This window comes from Lissotriton helveticus, chromosome 4_2 (genome assembly GCF_964261635.1).
Source record: "Lissotriton helveticus chromosome 4_2, aLisHel1.1, whole genome shotgun sequence".
Classification (NCBI taxonomy): Eukaryota; Metazoa; Chordata; class Amphibia; order Caudata; family Salamandridae; genus Lissotriton; species Lissotriton helveticus.
This window is the reverse complement of record NC_136064.1, coordinates 10,484,290-10,509,403: the sequence shown is the minus strand read 5'-3', so window position 1 is coordinate 10,509,403 and position 25,114 is coordinate 10,484,290.

The window sequence follows — 25,114 nt, the reverse complement described above, 5'->3', positions numbered from 1 at the left end:
TGGCATCTCTCCTGGATCGGGAGGCAGTGTACCTTCTTGAGGTGGGGTGTGGTGTGGGTACGTCTGAGGAACTCGAGGATGGGTCTATAAATGGAGTGTACCTCTTTGTCACAGCAACGGTTGTGGCATTCCTCTCTGGGTATATTTCCAATAATTAAAAAGTGTTTATTGAATTTTCATCTGACGGTAACTAAATTGGAAAGAATGGAGTATAACAAAAATAGAAATAAAAAAAAAATAAGAGATATGCCCTCAAAGTATGATAAATACTATTACAGCTGGTTCATATCATTAATGAGGAACAAAGAAACTGCAAACAATGTGAATATTTCTAATGAATATTGACTCTTTCGTGATTTGTTATATATGGTACTTCACCCAATACCCCTTTTCTTTCCTGCTCAGTACGGGTAGTTCTGGCAACTCTCCTCCGACTGAATGTGCACCAATATATAATTAATGTAGTTTAATATTTATATAGCCTAAGTAGTGCAGATGAGGATAAGTTTCGTGGGGCATATATAAGTATCAAAAAACTTTTATCATGCAAAATACATACACAAACCAAACAGTAAATCCCTTTAAGTGCTGTTGCTCTTCTGTATTACCTTCATGCCTTTGTCCTCTCTCAACCATTCAATACGACACACAAGGTTCAGGTGTCGGGAGGACTCCTGATCAGTAGCAGTAGCAATATACTCTTTTGGGCAGCCTTAAATTTCACAACAAAAACTTTTTGAATATCAGGCCTCTTTGGTAACAGCACCATCAATCTGGAACTCACTTCCAGTCGAAATCTGCCAACGCTTGCGTCTCTACTCACTTTTGTAGGTCTTTGAAAACATAGGGGTCCATGCACAACAGCATTTTGGAATACATGAAGTATAGCTCCTTTAATACTCTTTTACATACACTTGTTTGCTTAGTGAATTTGCCCCAAAACATCTAAAATGGTAATACAATGGGAATAGTCAATGAATATTTATACACAGTTAGTACAAATATAATGGACCTTTTTGCACTTCTACTGAGTGGGCATTGGAAGTTTCGAAGTTGTTTCTCAAAAGCATATTACAGTACGTAAAAGAATACTCTTATAGTACTATTCCTTGTTCCCATTGATGATTTTGTAAATCAACTTTATATTTTTTTTAAAAACATTACAAAACATTGCAATTGGATGGGTGTTTTTTGCTTTTCCAACCTACGTCTTGTTAAGTATAGTTTTAACTCCAATATATTTTTATGCTTTTTTTATATTTTTCCTAAAATGCTCTATCTTTTTTCATTCACTCTAAAATGTCTTTATCCTGATTGTTGAGCACATTGCTATACCGTGTGTTGAGCCAGTGTTGGACTGACCTTTCGGGCAGTCTGTCACTTCTTTATGGCCCATTTTGAAAATACCAGATTTTTGGGGTCCCGTAAAGGCTCATGGGACAAACAAAACAACCCACAAACTGCCTTGTTCGAGCTGGCCCTTTTGGCATCTGCCAACACCAGACTGCGTGACAAGCCAAACCAGGTCTGGGTTGAGCTGTGGGCCCGATTCACAGACTACAAAACACGCTACAAAGCGGCAAACTATGTGCAGAATATATGCCTCTGCATTACCCTATACTTGTGTGTGAAGGGTTCTCCACCCCAACAGTCAAAGTTCCATGCATGTAAGTATACATTTTACTAGTAAATGTGGGAGAGAGTGATGGGAGTGGGTGGAAAAAGGGGCAGATGTACTACAAAATGGGATGAGATTAGGAAGGAGTAGGAGGGGTTTAGGTGAGGTCAGGGAGGGGTTGAAGGAGGTATGTTACCAACCCACACAAGTGTAAGTCAATTGCTTTACACATTGGGTGGAGACATGCAATGAACACTTTTGTACAATTGCACTCTGAGTTTGTGAATACTGAAGAGTAGTAAACTTACTCCAAAGTGTAAATTACTTAACAGTGTAAGCTACCCTTGTGAATAAGGCCCTGTGAGTTAAATTTAGTTAAGTAAAATGATAATCTTGGCATTGCTCTGCTGGCAATTTGTGTGATCCTTGCTAGGGCATTCCCAGTCAATATCTTACTTCCTTGACCATTAATAAGAGAACATAAGCATATTCCCGATGCATCCACCCAATGCCACCAAGCACATCATCTGTGCCTGGCTGCTGCATCAAATCTCTGGGTAAAGCAGGTCCAAGCTCAACAAACTAATCACCTCCTAATGGCCTGCCAGCTCCAGAAAGTCCTGCAGTAGGGCAAGAGCCCATGCAGCAGTGTCAGCTGGGTGGGATTGACAACATTTCGAAGCAAATATAAGGCAATCATTAGTGCTTGTCATACCAGATATGTAATGATGACAGCTGTCAATCACAGCATCGACTCTGCCACTGTGAATTCTCCATAGAACATGTGCTGTGGGCTCAAGGATTGCTAAAAACCACAGAAAGCTGCAAGCTTAAAATACTATTAAAGTCACCGGCTGTTGATCTGAATAAACACTCACTCATTTCTAAGCTCTTCCTTTTAAACTTTTGAAACCAACACATTCTGGCCACTGTACAGAATGGGATACATTTATGTGTGACTTGTCTGGCATGCAAAGTGCCCTTTTATTTATGTTGTCATTACGTATAGTTGTCTAGAGTGAATCCCCTCCTCCTTTATGGGCTTGATTGAACCTTACTAAAAAAAGTGTGGGTCCGCCATTAATCCGCTGCCAATGTGCACAGAAGAGAATGTATGTAAGTGCCCAGTTAAAATGTACCATAAGCAGAGAGACTGTGTAAGGGTTTATGTTGGGATGGATAAGTCGCTCACATGGTGAAGGACGTGCGCCCCTGCCCTGAGTGCCCCTAATGTAATGATATCTTGATCCTCAATGCTGATTTTTGTTATCATGAGTGAACACGGATCATGCTTGTGAGCCATTTCATAGGCTTGTCTCAATGTTTGTGGTCATTTTGGACTGGGAGGAGTGCCCAAACCACCACCCTCAAAGTAGTGCCAGGAATTAAGCAGCACAATTGCGGTGGCGGCAGCGGCAGTGATCAGTAGGACTGAACAGGCCTTTTTACCTGTGTGCCTGAAGTGAAGCTTACAGGCTCACTCAGTTAAAAGTCGCTTCTGTGTACTTAACTCACCCTTGGCCTACATTAGATTGGAGTATAGTTCAGCGCAATGTATGTGTGGCAATGTATGTGTGTTATAAACATGTGTAGGATGATTGTGTGCCTGTGAATGGTACAATACAGGGTTGATGCAGCTCTGTGCAGTGCGTGGATTTTCTACGTGTGTGCCTAGGATTAGTAATACATGGAAGATTCTGGGTTCCATTCTGAAGACCCAGGGCTAACTAGAGGAGCAGAAGGAGGAAGAGGAATCCCCCCAGGCTGAACTTTGTATCCAGACAGGTCAGTGGATTGTTGCATTCCTGTGAGCTGGGTGGGACACACTGGAGCAAGGGAGAGCCAGACTCTCCAGTACACTTCAGAGGGTGCTCTTTGATTCAGAGAGATTCACTGAGAAGGGGCCAGGGCACATCTCACGAAGGAGATGGTGCTGCTAAGAGTAGGGCTGGGGCCGTGGGGTAACCTTTTGATAAACTTAACACGGACACTCAGGTGTGAACCTCTAGTCACTCCCATGGCCAGTGTTCTGGGGCTATCCTATTTGGGGTTGCTTCTACTGTGACATACTTCTTTCTGGAGTAAACTTTTAAAGGAATAAAACACCCAACGCAAACTAAAAAAAGATTCAGACTCTAAATCACATTTGGTGTTTGGAAATGGACTTGAAGAAGGGGAGCACAATCCCCCTAAAATTGTCGACTGTCAAACTGCCAGCTGTCGGGCTGTGTGGGGAGAAGCTCTAGAAGACTTTGGCCTGTGGCTGGGATTGAGGACCAAGGCCTGCCAGTCTCCCAGCTGGGTGAGGGGACATCACCCAGGGAATCCAAGACCCCCTGGAGCATCGAGAACAAGGGTCCGCCTGCTTGCCAATACCAGTTTTCCCCTGTGAGGGAGAGGAGAGCGTTGGGTGAGGGCGAGGTGCAGTGGGAAGTGAACGACTTTTGTACTGATAGGGTTGGAGCACGTATGCAGAAGCAAGTTGGCGACCCAGTGTGCCAGGTGGGGCCACTGTGAAGATTATTGCTCTGCCACTCAGGCTGTAGCCCATGTGCAGAGTAGTCAGTGACCCTGTATGCCACGTGCCATGACGATGACTACAGTGCCATCTGGGCCATAGTCTGCTTGCAGCGTGAGGACGGTGACCCCTTATGCCATGTTGGGTCACCAGGAAAAGGCAAGAAGTGTGGTCTGGTTGAGACCGCCGTCAAGAGAACGAACCTGCCATGGTGACCCATGTGTGCCCAAGCTCAGACTGAGGACCAGCGCCAAGAAAATCAACCCCCCCCCCAGTAATCAAAGGAAATTAACCAGCATCAAAGGAGTGTCGAGGATCCGCTGGCCTCTGCCTCCACAGGACCGCATGTGAGGTATTCGAGGATAGCTGGCTGCTGCCCCAGCAGGGCCCATGTGAGGAACTCTCCAGAGACAGCAGCTGCTGCTCCAGCACATGTGAAAGGGCACGCTTGGTATCTCAGGTTGTGTGTATCCTGATGGTGCAGGAAAGACTGATTTACGGGCCCGAGAACCCCTCTGGGGACTTACCTGCTGTATAGAGCTTTGGCATTGGAACACGTTTGACTTAATAAGAGTTGGAGTGGAACCTCTGAGACTTGGATTACTAGTGGGGCTTAACCTGAATATCGTCTGTAGTGAATGGGGGATAACCACTACTGTTAGCGAGAGAGGTGTGGTACAGTTGAAACACAAAAGCACTGACCTCAGGAGACTGTGTATATTGTTTGTGAAAGCCATTTTTACTTTGTGTTTGTATATAAGTACTCCTTTTTTCATAAAAACAAGTATTTGACTGGACACTCATTTATTGCTGCTGCTGAATGTATTTTAAGTTGTGAGTTGTGTTCACCCTTTGTGTCTACCTCCCCCTGAGAAACCTTGGAATGTTGGACAAACGCTACTACTGAGAGTCAAGTGCTGAAGGGGTACTTGGCCCAGTTGCTCGGGATCATACTAGGTCGGTCTCGGCACATCAGGAGTAAAAGACCTTAACTCCCATGATTGGGCCCAGTAGTTCTTGCTTACCCTGTGGCACTCTGAACAGGGTTCTGACAGTATATCTCATGCTCAATGGACCCGACCTTAAGTTCTGGATGGGTTGCACAATTTGCATGCAATCCATACCCAGTTTAGCTACCCACATCTGTATGTCTTTGCTGGGCAGTATGTTTTTAAGTGCAGAACAGAATTAGCAGGGGTTTCCTTCATAGAATAAGCAGCACAGTTAGGGATGTATGCATATTTTTGGCTAACGGCCAAATGTCGTAATCATTCATTATTTTAACAGTTTATGAGGTCACAAACAATCAGTTGTACAAAATCCTAACTATGCCATATTCCCGCAGAGGTTTTGTACTTGATTTACAGCTGTGAAAACAATTGTGGAATAACCCATGCAGGTTGTATTTGCATTCATTTTACATGTGTCATTTGAGAATTGTATGCATTTTCTTTGTGTTCATAACACCAGCTGAATAGTATGGCTGAACGTAGGCGAGTACAACTTAAGCTTAGTTTAAACAGGTGCAGAAATCGTTTCTACCCATTTAAGTGCCCCCTCCAGGGAATAAATACTCTCTCAGCCTGTTCTCAATCAGCTGCACAATCACAAATACCTATTCCTGTCCACCTTGTTTTTAGACCACACGTCCTCTCTTCAGCAGTATGGGGCCTAGAGGGAATTGATTTGTTGGGGAAGGCAACGCTCCTCCATAGTGAGTGGTTAGTGCGCTATACAAATCAATATAGCATAACAGGTCAGGTTTAAAGAGAATGGGTCCTGGGTGGACCTTGGAGATATAGTGGAACCTACAAGGCACCTAGGGTAGGCCAATGTTCTACTTCATCTACTGCAAAAATATGAAGGTCACAGGTTTCAAATCCTGGCACATCTTAGTCAATAAAATGAGTCTCATAACAATGGGGGTAGCTTGGCCTGTTAGTCATAGCGATATGAGGGTGCACAATAGGGCCATGGTAGATGATAGGGGCAGTGGGCAATACCGTGGGCACCCCTTTAAAACTGGGCCACACTGAGATGATAGTAAAGTATTGTCTGGGTGAGGTCTTTTTTCTTTTCTGGCTCAGATAGTGGATGGTCCACATCTGGAGTCATGTATGGAGTTTGCTACAGTTTAAAGGTAGTGTATATAACTGAGGAACTACTGGGTCCTATTCGCAAAGGCATTTGGGAGTGTATACACTAGTACACCTGTAGTATTCTTTTACATACACTTGCTCGTTTGTGTGAATTGGCTCCAAAGCATCTAAAATGGGAATATTCAGAGAATATTCACACACAGATAGTACAGGCAGAAAGGGCTGTGCACCTTTTTTGTGCTTTTTTTCTAATAGGAAGTTGACATCTCCAGGTGATTAAAAAAGGCATGTTAGATTACGTAATGGCATACATCTGTATTACTACTTCCTGCCCTTGTAAATGCTTTTGTGAATCAGCCCCAATGTCTTTAGGCAAAGACGCAAATAGAGGGCAGGGAGCTTTAGGACTTGTGTTGAGAGAAAGAGACTCAACTGTGTTATCCTCTGTGCTGAGGCTGTCAGGACTGTCGCCTATTGAATCCCTGGATGCCAATAGATTCAATGTGCTCAAACTGACCAGAGTACAGGATTACAACACATCAAACACGCAGGTGGCGGCTCCTCTGTAATGGCAGAGGAGCATCGCCCCACTGATCGAAGTCCTTCACAGAAAAATTAAATGATATAAAACCAATAATATCATTTCATTTTTCTGTGAGGGGCTCAGGCTGATGGTGTGAGCATGCAGGGTGGGACCAGGCCATGACAGGCAGGACTGGTGGGAACTTAGAAGTGTGCATATATGTTTGGTTGGCCGTTCACAGCCAGGTTGGAGAAAAGCTGCAGGCTCCCAGGTAGTGTCTGAGAGGTAGACCAGGCCACTCACACCAATCCTGACGCTGCTCTCATTGCATGAGAGCACCATCTAGATTGGCTGGGCAACCTGTGTCTTCCCAAAGACTGTCAGGAGTGAAGTACCAAGGTGGCCGTCAGTGGCGAGGAATCGAGAGGTAAGGTTTTTTTATAATATTTTATTTTTAACCCTCAATTCCTCTCTATCCTCCCACTGCCCCTCTCCCACCCTACCACTTTCATTGTATGCGTCCGCCACTGAAACACGCAAGAATGCATTAGTGCGCAGATGGTCCCATCAGAACACAATCTGCTAGGGTGGAAGATTATGTGTGACACAGGTTATGCAGCCTTCTCACGGACCATGAGCTGTACAGTGCCTGTGAGTGGCCATACTTGGTTTACATGGTAGGGAGGAGCAGCAGCACAGAAGGTGTCCGGCACAATGCACTTTTCAGACTAATTGATTCAGTTTTACAATCTACAAAAAGGATATAAAAGAAGCAAAAATCGAAATCCTCTTACACTAACATTTGAAGAATAGACCAAGGTAGATGAACAGAACAGTAGGAAGGAGGCAATTGGCATTACCCTACTCACTAAAGAAAAGGCAAAGCTACTATGGATACAGCTCAAGGTACTTATCCCATAATTTACCCCCACATTTCCCATTTTCATAATATCTGAAAGTGATTTCTTCCAAGCAGGCTTAAGTAACTTGATAAAATATAAAGGTATGTTTCCTTTCCACTCCAACTCTGAAAAGAATTGTACTATGGAATATGGATTTAAGGAATACCGTGATACACAATTATCATTACGGAAAATCGACGGACAAAATATCAGAAGATAAGTGCATATAGAAGAAGAATTAATGTACTATTCTTAAATTCACAAATTTGCAGCTGGAAGATATATACATCGTCAAGATATAATGGGGCATATTATCAAGACAGGCGATACAATTATCGCTGCTTTATCGGCAGAAAACTGCTGATAAAGCGGCGATAATGGGTTTGATAATATGCTCTATGGAATTCCAATCGAAGCCCATGTTAGATGTCCTTCACATCTAACATGGGCTTTGATTGGAATTCCATAGAGCATATTATCAAGCCCATTATCGCTGCTTTATCAGCTTTATCATCAAAGCACATCTAACATGGGCTTTGATTGGAATTCCATAGAGCATATTATCAAGCCCATTATCGCTGCTTTATCAGCAGTTTTCTGCCGACAAAGCGGCAATAATGTTATCTCCTGCCTTGATAATATGCCCCAATATGTGGAGTTAGATATAGAAAACCTATACTTAGTTTTCGATATACTGTCGATGATATTTGGTCCTGTCTCTATATTCCAGGGACACACTCGTGGAAAGTATAAGTAATTTTCGATATTATGTGCTTGTAGGATGAGAAATGCCATGAAAAACTTCTCCCCACTTTGTATCTTAGCTTGCCTTCTCTTTCCCATCTCCTAAACCAGATTTCTTCACGCGGAAGAGTCAGCGTGTGTGCAGGCTTTTCTAAATGACTAATTGGATTTACGTTTGTAAAAAAAAAAAAAAAAACTACAGATCTGTGAATCAGAATTTGCATTTTGCAGATGCAAATCAATGTTGTGTGAGATTAAGTGATAAATAAAAGCCCAGGGCAGAGTCACTTGCATAGCACAAGCTGATGGTAGCCTGGTAACCACCCCCTTGCCCTGATTCTGCTGCTTTCAGATGGCACTGCCTCTAAATAACAGGCTGGAAACCATGAAGTTGTGCCCCTCCCAGATGTATTTTTCTGTGGCAGAGCCTTTAAGCTGGCTCTTTTTCCCTGACAGTTTGTTTCATTCTCTGCCTCTTTAATTCTGCTCATTTTGTTTTATTATTGCAGCAGATCTCATATTGTGTGGGTTGTGGGCACCATCAGACTGGCATATAGGGCAGCCAGGCAGTGCCAGAACGGCTGTTTTGACAGGTCTAAGTGTCTGCCAATTTGTTTGTCTGTGGGCCTGTTTTATGGTCTGGTGGTACGGTTTTTACTGTTGAGTTCTCTGATATTACCACAAACATTGCCTGCAGCAAACACAACTGCAGTCACCCATACCTTGAAAAACACCAATACGTGTGTACATGTTAAAAATGGCTCGATTTAAAAATATGACTAGTTCAAGTTCAAGTTCAAGTTCAAGGATTTGTATAGCGCACTACTCACCCAGAGGGTCTCAAGGCGCTTGGGGAGGGGTACATTATTTATCAAATAGCCAGGTTTTAAGTTCTTTTCTGAAGGAGGTGTGGTTCTGTGTAAGGCGGAGGTGATTTGGTAGTGAGTTCCAGGTCTTGGCCGCCAAGTAGGAGAAGGATCTACCTCCCATGGTGGTTCTTTGGATCCGTGGAACTGCAGCAAGGCCTTGGTTGGAGGATCTTAGTTGGCGGGTGGGTGTGTAGAAGGATAGTCAAGTGTTGAGGCATTCGGGCCCTAGTTTGTAGAGGGCCTTGTGTGCGTGGGTGAGGAGACGAAATGTTATTCTCTTGTTGACGGGAAGCCAGTTGAGGTCTTTTAGGTGGCCGGTGATGTGGTCTTGGCGAGGGATGTCCAGAATGAGTCTCGCAGAAGCGTTTTGGATGCGTTGGAGTTTTGTCTGTAATTTGGCTGTAATTCCAGCGTAGAGGGTGTTTCCGTAGTCTAGTCGGCTCGTAACCAGTGCGTGGGTGACAGTCTTTCTTGTTTCGGTGGGGATCCAATAGAAGATTTTTTTGAGCATACGAAGTACGTTGAAGCAGGAGGATGAGACGGCGCTGACCTGTTTGGTCATCGAGAGTGAGGAGTCTAGGATGAATCCAAGGTTACGTGCGTGGTCTGTGGGAGTGGGTGCTGAGCCCCGGTCCGCAGGCCACCAAGAGTCGTCCCAGGTAGAGGGGGATGGTCCTAGGATGAGCACTTCCGTTTTGTCTGAGTTAAGTTTAAGGCGGCTGTTTTTCATCCACACGGCTACTTTTTTCATGCCTTCGTGAAGATTGGTTTTGGCGGTGTTGGGGTCTTTGGTGAGGGAGAGGATCAGCTGGGTGTCGTCAGCGTAGGAGGTGATGTTAAGGTTGTGATGACGCGCGATGGAAGGGAGTGGGCTCATGTAAATGTTGAAGAGGGTGGGACTGAGTGATGATCCTTGTGGTACACCGCAGATGACTTCGGTGGCCACAGATTTGAATGGGGAAAGATGAACTCTCTGAGTTCTTCCAGCTAGGAATGAGATGATCCAGTCCAAGGCTTTTCCCTTTATTCCGATGTTGCTGAGGCGTTGTATGAGAGTGTTGTGACAGACAGTGTCGAAGGCGGCGGAGAGGTCGAGAATAAGGGCCACTGTTTCTCCGTTGTCCAGTAGTGTTCGAATGTCGTCTGTTGCTGCGATGAGGGCGGTTTTGGTACTGTGTTTGGCTCGAAAGCCGGACTGTGAGGGATCGAGGGAGTTGTTGGATTCGAGGAAGGCGGCGAGTTGGCTATTGACGGCTTTCTCAATGACTTTGGCCGGGAATGGGAGGAGGGATATGGGGCGGTAGTTTTTAAGTTCAGAGGGGTCTGCTGTGGGTTTCTTCAGGAGGGCGCTGACTTCGGCATGTTTCAAGCTTTCTGGGAAGGTAGCAGAGATGAAGGAGCAGTTGATGACATCACGGAGAAGGGGTGCGATGATGGAGTCTGCTTTGTTGAAGATGTGGTGGGGGCACGGGTCGGTTGGTGAGCCAGAGTGGATGGAGTTCATTAGGCGGATGGTGTCTTCAGTGGTGATTGGGTTCCAGGCGCTGAGGTTGTTAGAGGGCGGTTTAGGTTCTGAGGGGGGTGGAGAGGATTGTTTGTTGGAACTGTTTCCGAAGCTGTTATGTATGTCGGCAATTTTGTTGTAGAAGAAGGAGGATAACGAGTCGCAGAGGTCTTGGGAGGGAGTGATGTCGTTTGAGGCTGCGGTGGGGTTGGTGAATTCTTTGACGATGTTGAAAAGTTCCTTGCTGTTGTGGGCGTTGTTGTCGAGTCGAGTCTTGAGTGCTGATTTCTTGGTGGATCGAATCAGCTGGTGGTGTTTGCGGGTGGCTGCCTTGAGAGTGGTCATGTTGTCGGTGGTTGGGTTTTTTCTCCATGTTTTCTCTAGAGTGCGGCATAATTTTTTTGATTTCTTAAGGTCCTCGTTGAACCAGGGGGCCTTTTTGCTGCCATGTTTGGTGTGATGGTTTTTCAAGGGTGCTAATTCGTTGGCGCTGTGAGTGATCCATTGTTTGAATTCGATGGCAGCTTGGTTTGGGTCCGATGAGAGGGCGGGTGGGTTTTGGTTGAGCGATGTGAGGAGTTGATCGGTGGTGATTTTATTCCATTTTCTTCGGGGGATAGGTTGTGGGGGGTTGTGGTTCAAGGTGGTTTTGTAGCTGAAGTGAACACAACTGTGGTCCGTCCAATGGAGAGCTGTGGTGCGATCGAAGGAGATGTTTGCTGGAGGTGAAGATTGGGTCAAGCGTGTGTCCGGCAACATGAGTGGGGGTGTCAACAAGTTGTTTAAGACCGAGATTGGCCAGGTTGTCAAGAAGGGTGGTGGTGTTGCAGTCGTTATTCTTTTCCAGGTGGAAGTTGAGGTCTCCTAGTAGAATGTAGTTTTCGGAGGCGAGGGCATGTGGGCTGATGAAGTCAGTGATGTCTTCGCTGAATTGTTTACGGGTTCCTGGAGGCCTGTAGATGAGGGTGCCTCTGAGTGTGGTCCTGGGGTCGGTGTTGATCTGGAAGTGGAGGTGTTCTGCGGTTGAAAGGTTATTGTCGGAGCTGGTCGTGATTTTGATGGTGTTCTTATGGACAATGGCGATGCCTCCTCCTGTTTGGATGGTGCGGTCTTTTCGGATGATCTTGTAATTGTCCGGGATGGCTATGGCAATGTCGGGTGTTGATGAGGCGTTCATCCATGTTTCAGTAAGGAAGGCGACGTCCGGTGATGTGGTATCGAGTAGATCCCAGAGTTCGGTGGCGTGTCTGTGGACCGAGCGGGTGTTGAGCAGGATGCACTTCAGGTGGTTGGAGTCGGAGCTGATTTTGGGGTTAGTGGTAGTGGTAAGGGTCTTGACGCTGGTAAATTTGCAGGAGCGGCAGGCGAAAGGGCCGTGGGTACGTCTCGGGGCAGCTACGTAGCATTGAGGTGTGCGTATTGAGGTGTAACTATCTGATTCGCTAATGAAGGCCAGTTTTATTTTGGTGGTCAGGACTATTTTCCTGACCCTGGTCGTGGGTTTTTATTCTGTTCCTCCATTCCCCTGCCTGCCCACAGACGTGCTGCACCCTCTTCGCCGGTTGACTCTGCCCTTTCCCACACCCTGCAGTCTAATGTTGTCAGTACTTGTGGTTTGTTTTTATTCAGTTTTCCTGACTCTCCTCATCTGGCCTTTACCACTTAGAACACCCTGCTGAGCTTGTCCAGATCCCTTTCTCCAGAACCGAAATTAGTAGTGAAGTGTGCTATTGTTTTTTGGTAGGGGGAGGCATGTCCTTTTCCCCAATCTGCTCCATCCACAGTCCTTTTAGGTGCAGGACTTAGACTACATCAGGGCCATCTATGGGTTTTCATTGAAAAGAGATTTGAGTGATTTTGGAGAAACCCCATTGGTGCATGACTCTGTTAAACTCAAGAGGACCACTTAGAAAGGCCAAGGGTGGGGACTTTGCTCCAAGACTCTACTCGCGCAGAAAAAGACCACAAGAGGTTTCGCAAATGACTCAAAACCTGGCTTTTCCAGCAATAATGAGACACCATACACTGTTACCTGAGCATCTGCTGGCGCTGCGAGACCTATGGGTGATACATGCGCCTAACAAATACCAAAAACCATACCATACCAAGAAGTAAGGCTCATACCACTGAGCGAGACTGTACTCTAAGATGGGTGGTTCGCACCAAATAAATATGAGTGTGCATCAAGGCATTTAGGCACACAACTGAGTGAGGCTAATGCATGAGACTTACACTCAATGAGTGAGACCGTCATCCAAAGACCCAAGAATTCAGCTCAGAGCATGATACCGCGCTTCAGGAAATGGAGGATTGCCCTAAAAGATGCAAGACCCACACCTAATGCTGTGCTTCAAGAAATTAACCGCATGCGCGCTAGCGGTTTTCCCGCTGTGTTTTTTTAAAAGCCGCGTTACATGACGAGCTCAGCTCGTCATGAGCGTACGAGCGTCGTCACTTATGACGAGCTGAGCTGAGCTCGTCATGAGCGCCGAAGTGGTTAAACACACCTCTTGTGTAAGTTTGTGCTCCAGAGATAGAATGTATGCTCAATGGGAGGCTTTCGTGCACCTAAAAAAAAAAAAAATACCCTGTGAATGAGGCCGGAGAGATTTGTGTGTAATGAAAAAGACTGTAGCAAAGCGTAAAACTAGACCCCAAAGCGAGACTGCACTAAGATGTGGAATCTGCACCGAGGAAGGCTGCGCTTCGAAAAGTGAGACATAGTAGTAATGTTTTAAGGCGTGGGCAAAGTGAGCAATTGCTCAGGGCTCCCACCTTCCATGCCCCCCATTCACCCCCCACGAAACTGACCCTTCTAACTGTCGATGCTATCTCTCTATCTAAACTTCTCTCCGTCTCTGCCTAGCATTGCTTCTAACTCTGCCTCTCAAAACCAATGCCATCTTAAGGATTTTTGAGGTCGCATAGGCAACACCTATTTCAAATGGGTTTTTGTATGAACTTGTTAAAATTTAACATATAATTTAGTATTGTTTGGTATTATGTGGGCTTGAGATGGGTAATAAAATTCAAATTTGTTCCATCCAGGGGCCTTCAAAATATGTTTTACCCTTAAGATGACACTGAGTCGTACAAACAATTTAGCCAGACTGTTCGCCAAGATGTCACTCTTTCTCAATTAGTAAGCTCTGTATTTCTTCCACTGGTGCTCTATTAGTCTTTTCTGTTCTCCACCCTCCAATCCTTTGGGTTCCCCATGGGGTTTGCTGTTTTGCTCACATTCACTTCCTAAGTGAGCTCCTCAAGTTTCAGATCTTGAAGTTTCCCCTCTCATAGTCATCAACTTCAGGACACAGAACTTCAGACCACCAGAAGTAGTCACAGTAACTCATGAAGTTTAATATAAAACATGGGATTCTGCAGTCCCTGTATAAAAACTAGTCTGTAATTTATTTATAATCAGTGACATGTGACACACCCAGTCACCAAATATAAAGAAAAGACACCAGGAATCAACTGTAATAACTTATTACAGTTGAGTTCTGACATCACAATTTCAGAGGCAGTAGCCAGGGAAAAGTCAGGTCAGATCACGGATCATAATTGAAGCAGCTACTTCTAGCACAAAAATGAAACATAGCTTTTCTTTCTTTGTGCTCTGTTTGACTAGCTCTACCGTGACAACCAGAAAGGAGATGTATAAGGCAACATGTTTATCTTTTGCACTCCTTAGGCAAGTATAGAAATGATATAATGCTCTGCATGTTTCTAAACATTCTGAACTACTGCACCTTATTTGTTTACAAAAAACTGGCTTGCATTGAACTTTTTCAATATTTTCTTGCAGCCAATATCTCACAGCTTTTTGACGTGTTTAATTTTGCGCTAGAGCATCTATTTTTATTCTTTATGTTTGCAAATATGTTCTCTATTCTATATGAAAGAACTATGTACAAAGGATTTAAGTAGGTGTGAGAAATGTAATGGTATGACCATGTATTATAAGGAATAAAGTACTCCCTGCTGTACTGTACTTAATACCATGTATAGTAAATTGGGTGCAGAAAAGTCTTAGTGATTCAAGTCTACTGTTATCTAATTCATTTGTGCTATCTTTATTGTCTGTGTATAGTGGATTTGACTGTGCCCAGATACAAATCTGTGACGGAGCTAGCTTTCTGCTTAATTGAAGCTGGAGTTTGTCATGCTGCAAAAAAGTACTATACAAATATCTGTACTACTTGTTTTTCATTGGTTTTGTGTTGGCTGTTACATGTGTGAAAGAGTGCTGAAAACAATGAATACATAATATTGTGCGCTATATAAAAAGAAAAAACAGGGAAACCGGTCTCTTGCATCTATACACCCAGGATCTGGAACAACATCTTTGTATGCATGAGGCCTGCCCCTGCCATGCTCCAGTTTAGAAAAGAGGTGAAACTGCACCTACTTTATGAACCCTACATCACAAATGCATCTTTGGCTTTGACACTGTTCAGCACTTTGATACTTTTTAGGTAGGTTGATGCTATGCAATTGTCGTAAACACACATATGCAACTACATTATCTTTGCAAGGAGGCATTCTCAGTAAAGACATTACCGGAGTCATAATTCGTGTGGTCTTAAATAAATTAAAATAATTTGGGGGGATGGAGAAGTGACAGAACCTGACAAAATTGGACTATCTGGGCAGACGTCTTTGTATGTCTTTTAAGCATACTTTTAATATTAACTAATTTGATTGATGTCTCACTATGGACAGCGTTATCTGTCTGTTGCAGGTTGCATTCTATCCTATACTTTAAAATATACTTAGCATGGGCTTTGGGTCTCCTCCTTGCTTTTTTTTGGTTGACTTTTTTGTCTGTCTCTGTTCTCATCCTTTATTTGAAGGTATCCGCCCTGCGCTTATGTTTGTCTCGTCCTTGTAGTAGTTCTACATTGCCATGATTTCTGAGTGGATGAATTGTATCCTTTCACTGCTGATATGAGGAAACATGATGAAACTCTTTTTTTTTGTTGCTTTTAGCACTCAATTGAACCGTCTGTGGCTCGTCTGATTATCTCCATCCTAAACCTTGCCTGCCTCCTTTATTGTTTTATTTTCAATCTCCCATCCCTTTAACCTGACTGATTATGTCCTACCCTTCTCCCCTCACAATTGAGATAGAACTGGGCAGCTATGGAGAGCAGGGAGATGGAGCTGGCATTGCATGGATATGAACTACAAACATGGCCGGCCCCAGGAAAAAGAGGAGTGTTATTTTCAGCAAAGCTTTCTGGGGCAAGACCAGCAGGGGCATTATAACAACATGTTAAGATAGAAGCATGGCGTCTGGCAAACTGTCTCTGCCATTTCGCTGTTGGCCAATTTCACACCTGACCTCCCAACCCAAACATTTGTTATTTTCTTCCATCTCCACCTCCTTTGTCTTTGCCTCGTGTTTAGTTCTTCGAGGTGGTCGCGCTTGGGCACTCTATAGACTTTCAATCAATCAATCAATCATAAATTTTTATAGCGCGCTACTCACCCGTAAGGGCCACAAGGCGCTGGGGGGGGGCTGGGGGGGTGTCGCTACTGCTCGATCAGCCAGGTCTTGAGTAATTTCCTTCCTGAAGGAGAGGTGATCCTGGGTCAGCCGTAGGTGAGTGGAGAGGGAGTTCCATGTCTTGGCTGCCAAGTAGGAGAAGGATCTTCTTCCGACGGTGGATTTCCGAATTCTTGGGATGGAGGCAAGGGCGAGGCTGGCGGATCGGAGCTGGCGGGTGGGTGTGTAGAAGGTGAGGCGGCTGTTGAGGTACTTCGGGCCCAAGTCGTGGAGAGCCTTGTGTGCGTGGGTGAGGAGTTTGAACGTGATCCTCTTGTTGACGGGGAGCCAGTGCAGGTCTTTCAGGTGGGCGGAGATGTGGCTGCGGCACGGGATGTCCAGGATGAGTCGTGCTGAGGCGTTCTGGATGCGCTGGAGTCTTTTCTGGAGTTTGGCTGTGGTTCCCGCGTAGAGGGTGTTTCCATAGTCCAGACAGCTGGTGACGAGGGCCTGGGTGACCGTCTTCCTGGTTTCGGTGGGGATCCATCGGAAGATCTTTCGGAGCATGCACAGGGTGTTGAAGCAGGATGATGAGACTGGGTTCACTTGCTTGGTCATTGCGAGGGAGGAGTCCAGGATGACGCCCAGGTTGTGTGCGTGGTCCGTTGGTTTGGGTGCGCTGCCCAGGGCAGGCGGCCACCAGGAGTCGTCCCAGGTGGAGGGCGATGATCCCAGCATGAGGACTTCCGTCTTGTCTGAGTTCAGTTTCAGGCGGCTGTTCTTCATCCATTCGGCGACGTCTTTCATCCCTTCGTGCAGGCTGGTTCTGGCGGTGGCGGGGTCGTTGGTGAGGGAGAGGATCAGCTGGGTGTCGTCGGCGTAGGAGATGATGTTGAGGTTGTGTTTGCGTGTGATGGCTGTGAGAGGGCTCATGTAGACGTTGAAGAGGGTTGGGCTGAGTGATGATCCTTGTGGTATGCCGCAGATGACTTCGGTGGCCTCGGATCTGAACGGGGGAGGCGGACTCTCTGGGTTCTTCCGGTGAGGAACGAGATGATCCACTCCAGTGGCTTCTCTTGGACTCCAATGTTGCTGAGGCGCTGCCCTAGGGTGCGGTGGCAGACAGTGTCGAACGCTGCAGAGAGGTCCAGGAGGATGAGGGCCGCTGTTTCCCCGTTGTCGAGCAGGGATCTGATGTCGTCAGTGGCTGCAATGAGGGCAGTCTCGGTGCTGTGGTTGGCTCGGAACCCGGACTGCGAGGGGTTGAGGGATCCGTTCGTCTCGAGGAAGGCGGCAAGCTGTCTGTTGACAACCTTCTCGATGACTTTGGCGGGAAAAGGGAGGAGCGAGATGGGGCGGTAGTTCTTGAAGTCGGTGGGGTCTGCTGTTGGTTTCTTCAGGAGGGCGCTGAGCTCGGCGTGCTTCCAGATCTTCGGGAAGGTGGCGGTGTTGAAGGAGGTGTTGATGATGTCCCGGAGTTGGGGTGCGATGATGGAGTCGGCCTTGTTGAAGACGCGGTGGGGGCAGGGGTCGGTTGGTGATCCGGAGTGGATGGTGTTCATCGTGCGGGTGGTGTCTTCGGTGCTGATCGGGGTCCAGGCGCAGAGGGTGGTGGTGGGGGGCGTTGGTTCAGTGGTTGAGTGGGTGGTAGGTGCGCCGAAGCTGTTGTGTATATCGGCGATCTTGCGGTGGAAGAATGAGGCGAGTGAGTCGCAGAGGTCTTGTGAGGGGGTGATGTTGTTGTTTCTGGTGCTGGGGTTGGCAAGCTCTTTGACGATGCTGAAGACTTCCTTGCTGTTGTGGGCATTGTTGTCCAGTCGTTCTGTGAATGCTGTCTTCTTGGTGGTGCGGATCAGCTGGTGGTGTTTGCGGGTGGCGTGCTTGAGGGCAGTCATGTTGTCTGTGGTCTGGTCGTGACGCCAGGCTTTCTCGAGGGTGTGTCAGTTCTTCTTGGAGTTCTTCAGTTCGTTGGTGAACCAGGAGGTTTTCTTGCTGCCGGGTCTACTGGGAGGGTTCTTCAGTGGTGCAAGGTCATTTGCGCAGTTGGTGAGCCACTGTGTGAGGTTGCTGGCTGCTTCGTTTGGATCTGTTGTGCTGGCGGGAGGGTTCTGGCGGAGGGAGGTGGTGAGCTGCTCGGTGGTGATCTTGCTCCAGCTCCTGCGAGGAATCTGTTTTGGGTGGTGGTGGGTCGTTGTTCTTCTGAAGCTGAAGTGGATGCAGCTGTGGTCAGTCCAGTGGAGTCTGGTGGAGTGGCTGAAGGAGATGTGCTTGCTGGAGGAGAAGACGGGGTCAAGCTTGTGGCCGGCGTAGTGGGTGGGGGTGTTCACCAGTTGCTTGAGTCCGAGGTTGGCGAGGTTGTCCAGCAGGGTGGTGGTGTTGCTGTCCATGTTGTTCTCCAGGTGGAAGTTGAGGTCCCCTAGGAGGATGTAGTCAGCGGAGGGGAGGGCGTGCGGGCTGATGAAGTCTGCGATGTCTTCGCTGAATTGTGTCCGCGGTCCCGGGGGTCTGTAGATGAGGGTGCCTCTGAGGGTGGTCTTGGGATCGGTGTGTATCTGGAAGTGGAGTTGTTCGGCGGCAGTGAAGGTGTCGTCGGGGTTGGTCGTGATGTGGATGGTGTTCTTGTGTACGATGGCGATGCCTCCTCCAGTCTGGTTTACACGGTCCTTCCGGGTGATCTTGTATCCGTCCGGGATGGCTATGGCGATGTCAGGCGCTGAGGAAGCGTTCATCCAGGTTTCTGTGAGAAAGGCGACATCCGGTGATGTAGTGTCGAGCAGGTTCCAGAGTTCGACGGTGTGCCTGTGGACGGAGCGGGTGTTGAGCAAGATGCACTTGAGGTGGTTGCTGCTGGTGCACGGCTTGTCGGGTGCGGTACAGGTCCGGAGGCAGGTGAATTTGCAGGCTTGGCAGGTGAAGGGTCCGTGGGTGCGTTTTGGGGTGGCTCGGTAGCAGGCGGGGTTCCGGCCGACGTTGAGTGCGTGGAGGATGGCGGTGTCGTTGGTCCGTCGGGAGGGTTGGCGACGTTGGGGGCCAGGGGTCCTGGCGCTGGGCGTGGTCCAGGCGCGGACGGGCGTAGACCGGCTTGCCTTTGGCGCACAATCGGTGCGCCCGCTGCGCGTGAACGCTGCGCGTATGCGCGGGCTCCATATAAGGCCAAATGGGACGGAGGAGCAGCTGGGAGGCGGGAGCGGGGCGGCCAACGGGGACACAGAAAGAAAAGGGGGCGGGGCAGCGAGGGAGCAGCGGCGGGAAGCGGGGAGCGGAGGGGGGGTCACAACAGGGGAACAATACCGGCAAAATCGCTGATCCTACTGACAAAAAGAAACACTAGGAATCCAACACTACTGTGAAACAGAAAACGAAATACAAATGAAGGCACAGATGGGGGAGGTAGAAAACGAATACAAATGAAGGCACAGATGGGGGAAATGGAAAACGAAATACAAATGAAGGCACAGAAGGAGGAAATAGAAACAAAATACAATGAGGCACAGATGGGGGCAGCAGCGGAAGGAAGAGCGAGCAGCAGCGAGGGGGCGCCTACAGCTGGTGGGCCGTGCGGCGTGGGGGTGTCCTGAGGTCGGGACACTTTAACATGTCTGAAACCATTGTTGCTTTACGACCTTTGCTCCTTTGCTCGAAAGTCCTTCTTCGGGAGTCCGAATATAATTACCTGTGAGAGTCGGAACCAATGAAGGAGCCATTTTATAGTGATGGACCAGACTGAATCAGGAGTTGGGTTGTCTCTGTCGCTCAGTGCTCGACAAGACTGAATCAGGAGTTGGGTTGTCTTGGTCGCGCAGTGCTCGACGAGACTGAATCAGGAGTTGGGTTGACTCTGTCTCTCAGTGCTCGACAAGACTGAATCAGGAGTTGGGTTGTCTCTGTAGCGCAGTGCTCGACGAGACTGAATGAGGAGTTGGGTTGTCTTGGTCGCGCAGTGCTCGACGAGACAATCAGGAGTTGGGTTGTCTCTGTCGCTCAGTGCTCGATGAGACTGAATCAGGAGTTGGGTTGTCTCTGTCGCTCAGTGCTCGACAAGACTGAATCAGGAGTTGTGTTGTCTTTGTCGCGCACTCTCTCTCACCTTTCCTCTATTTCCCACCATTTCCTGCTTCTAGCGCTTGCAATATTGCATCATCACGACCGGAGTGTAGGGAAGATATAGGCTATCATCGACATCTAGGCTGGTGAATTTCTCATAGCTACTCACTTCGCTCTGCTTAAGTGGAATCCTGCATAAAATGTATTTCTTAATTTATGGTTCGAAAATAGATGCCACCCATATCGAAGCAGTAAATGAGTAACTGAGAAATGTGCAGACAGTAATCGTGAAATGTTCTTTCTTCCACAGCGCCAACTTAAAAAATAGAACACACTCTATGATGGCTGCCTATGTGAACACATGCATGCATTTGCATACTGACACATCAGTGCCCATTTTGAATTTTGTTTTCTTTATTACTTTGCACTATTGTAAACCAAGCAAGCAGTGGCAAAGCCAATTGCTTTGGGCCTGGCTAGTAAAGGCGAGAACAATTGACTTTGTCAGTGCTTTTTATATATAGGACTTCATACCAGTATGTCGGTGTCTCTAAACACTATACACCCTTTGCTACTCCACAAATCGTCCTCCAAGCAAAATGATCTGGGTGCATTCCTGGAAATAGAACACTGTAGAAAAGCTGTTACGAAACTATAATTCACAGATACACCCTCGAGTACTTCTCCTCACTATAATGCTCCAGTCAGATTTCCTGTCACTGTGTATAGAAAACATCTTCTAAATTCATTTGGGATGATATTCACTTGTAGCCAACACGTGTTTTGTCCTTCACTGACTTTATCAGGGCTAGAAATAGTACACATATATAAGGCATAATTAGTCCATCTGACAGTAAGCTAGTAGTCACTTTCACCTGTGTGGCCCATCTACTGTGTATAAAGATGTACTGGTTGAGATTTGGAGCAGGTCTTACAAACATTCCAAAGTGTACCTCAATAGTGAATGCATTTCAAGTGATCACCATAACCTACAGCTAACAGATGACCAGGCAAGACAGATTTCACAAGCCCGGAGGTGGAATTGTCATCATCCACAAGAATGCACCACCTCCATGGACACATCATCTGCCAACATGGCACACTTGTCATTCAAGATCCACATCACAGACAACTTCACCATAAGAGGCACTCTCATCTACAGACCACCAGGACCATGCACCAACTTCACAACACCATAACAGACTTTGTTATATCACTCGTCCTCTACGCAAGTCTGCCAACCCGGAGAACTGATCTTCCACCTGGAAGACCACGCCGACTCTGGCTGCATTCCACCCACACGCTGAATTATCCACTTTAAAGAGTAGTTTTCCATATCTCCCGGTGCCCCCTAGTAGCATGTGGTGTGATCGAAAGGCCATGCATTTGATTCGAAGTAAAAAAAACTCCGGCTTTCATCCTTCCGTGGTTCGTAAATTAAATTCTCTTTCATTGAGCAGTAGATGCACCTGTTGCCTACAACACTTTGGAAACACAAAAACTGTGACTTAGCTCACTCAATAATAAGTTGTTATCACAGAGGTACCTGATGCAATGCATTTGCATATCAATACTTAGAGCAAATAACTATACTTTGCCAAGTTATTAAAACTGAACAGATTTCAAGGATGCATTGAATGGCCTTATTTTTAGCTGCTACCATGGGAACATTAATGCAGACTTTTAAAAACAAAACTGATACAAGGGGCAACGGGGAACACTATTTTCTTTTTGCTTGGTATTGAAGTTCTCTAAACTGAGTTTTCACATTTATCAAAGATATGCCACTTTCAAGCTCGCCTGGCTATTGGTCCGATTTTTGTATTTGTATGTATTTATTTATTTATAGTTTATTTGAGTTTTGTAGAGTGCTGCTCGTTTTCTTACATACTTCCGAGCACTGAAAAGCCTTTTAATTGGTTAAATCAGCTATGTTCAACAACTGAACCATTAGAGTTGAGGAAGAATATTCTCTGATGTCCTACAGTCATGACACACCTGTAGTTGAGTGCGAATTTTCAGGTTTTCACTTTCAGTTGTTTACCAAACTGTGTGTAGTTTGGTTCAGCTTTCTGATTTGGGTGAGGGGTGTGCCATAGCCTATGGGGGAACCCTGGACTCCCAAAGATCTGTCTGTGTGTCCAAGCGATGAGCGTAGGTTACTGGTTGATGAATAATTTGGGTTAGAGAGCGTAACATATAGGTCATTTCCACCTGTAGGTGTTGTGAGCAGTGCAGAGCATGTTAAATCTAATCCTACCAACAACATTTTCAGTTCTGGTTTGATATGATCTTGTTTACAAATGTTCAGACACATCACGGCTGTCTCACAGTGCACCCTACGGAGCCTGATGATAACTTTCTTAGGGAGCTTTGAGTTGATGACATTACAATAGTTAAGATCAGTGCTTAATTTGTAAAATATGAAGAACTGGTGCTCAAATGCTTATTGCAGGCCACACACACTTTTCCTGACTCCACCCACTTTCTCCACTGGCTCCGCCCACATATTCTATTGGCTCTACCCACAAACTCAACTGGCACTGCTGAAAGCCGGATGTAATACCGGATCTGAATTTTAGCAAGGGAGCCTTGCTCAAGTAAGGTTTTGAGTGGAAGTTTCCCCCGCCCTGCTAACATTTTAATAAAATCTAATCAAAAGTGCATTTAAAGCACAATTTTGGAATACATTTGCTAAAATGAATAATGCATTGAAAAGGAACACGTGAAATATTCCAGTACTCTATGTACCGATTTGGGGAAAGTGCAATACTGGGGTATGTGCAAACGTGCTTTGCATTGTCATTTTCAGCAGAGTCTAACTGTGTGTCATGAGTTCAAAGATATACATTTTACTTATCTTATATGACAAAATAAACGAAAATGTTCTGAAAACATTCTAAACAGATACATTTAATAAAATCATATAGTACACTTGAATGAGCCATTTGTCACCATTTACCAATTGTCCCACGGAGCAATATATATGTGCATTCATAAAAATTCAAAATAGTTTAAAAAAAAATAGAACTGGACTGGTGTTTCCAAATGTAGTTCTGTATCACAGACAAGACAGATTACAAAAGAGGCACATGTTTTCTATATGCACTGTTTCTTAAAATTCACTTGGTCATCAACATTTTGGAAGAAACATTTTTGAACCTTGATGTTCCCAATGTTAGATGTCCGGGGGTTTCATTTCTAGATGATCCAGCTCTCTTTAAATATTTTCACTAAATTAATGGTGATTTTAATCCTGAATTGCAAATCAAGATGCATTCCAGAATTCATAACCTCAGCATAAGAATCCTCTCAACAAAGCACTAGCAGACACATTATCCAATTGCTCTTTTGCTTAAGTCTCACATATGGAATTTGAACTTGCACACATACTACCACTCTTGGGCACATGTTCAAAATGTTCCAACATATGTCACAGAGCATGCAAATTGTCTTCCCCAACTGGACATCTCAGTTCAAACTACATTGAAGGCTTATTTAGATAAAGCAAATGTCTTCACAGCCTTTGCTCTCTGGTAATGAATGCTTTTTGAAAGAGCAACTATTTCCTGGAATGACAGATTCCTGCATGTTAACCAACAATATTACATCTTTTAATATTGCAAAATACACCAATCCCATCCTTTCTATGTTGCATAATATAATTTTTAAACGCACAGGCAGTGGTAAACGTTCTAAACACTAAACACTGTCACACGAATGTATGACGTTACAACGCATACATTTACAATGCATGCCTTTACAATGCATTTTTTCATCGCAACATCCTTTACAATGCATTCTTTTAAATCACATGCCATTACATCGCATTTTCAGAAACTACCTATACAACGCATTCCATTATATTGCATTATACCTTTACAATGCATACCATTACATCGCATTTAAGGGTAGTGTTGGATAGTGTAGGGGTAAAAATTACAATTCTGACTCCAGTGAGTGCAACAGTAGGGTAAGTGTTGGATAGTGTAAGGGTACTATGCGTTAAATGGTATGCATTGTAAGGACTTGCGATGTAATGCCTGCGTTGTAATGACATGTGTTGTAATGACATGCGATGGAAAGGATGTTGCGATGTAATGACTGCTATGTAAAGGGAGTGCGATATAATGACTGCGTTGTAAAGGTTGTTTCCCCTCTCTCACACATCTATAGCCTGAGCAAACTGTTGGTCCCTCTAAAATACATGAGTCAGGTAGGCACACAAATCAAAAAGGTTTCTCTGGGCATATTCCTCTGCCCTGATAGTCATGAAATCTGTCACAGCATCATCCAGTGATGAATATTTACATACTATTTCACCACATCTAGGAAATGCGTAAGACGTGCTTATTTCCCTTGAGGTATAACATTTTGCACATTGTCACCTATATTACCCAAAGGTGCACCACAGCGCAGTGTACCCGGTACATATTACTGGCCGTGGTCTGCAAAATTGAGTGCCTGAGTCCACCACCACCTGTGATCATAAGAGCATGTTTAGCACTGACTGTACGACAAGTTACCTCCAGCTCGCACAGAAATGTGTTGCCTTAACACCACAGTTGACACTTAGAGCTCTTAGTCTGCAAATTTAAAGAAACATTTCCTTAATCAAGCGTTAGTAAACTAAGGAAGAGAACATTTCCAATTGCAAAGTAGGGACAGCAATTAACAAACGAACATTAGCTTCCTTAACAAGTGTTAACTGCTCCAATATGCAAAATACTGTAAATGGAAATACTTTAGTAAGATTTTTCACCATATCCTTATTAAACTTAGCAATTGAACCTCATATTTTG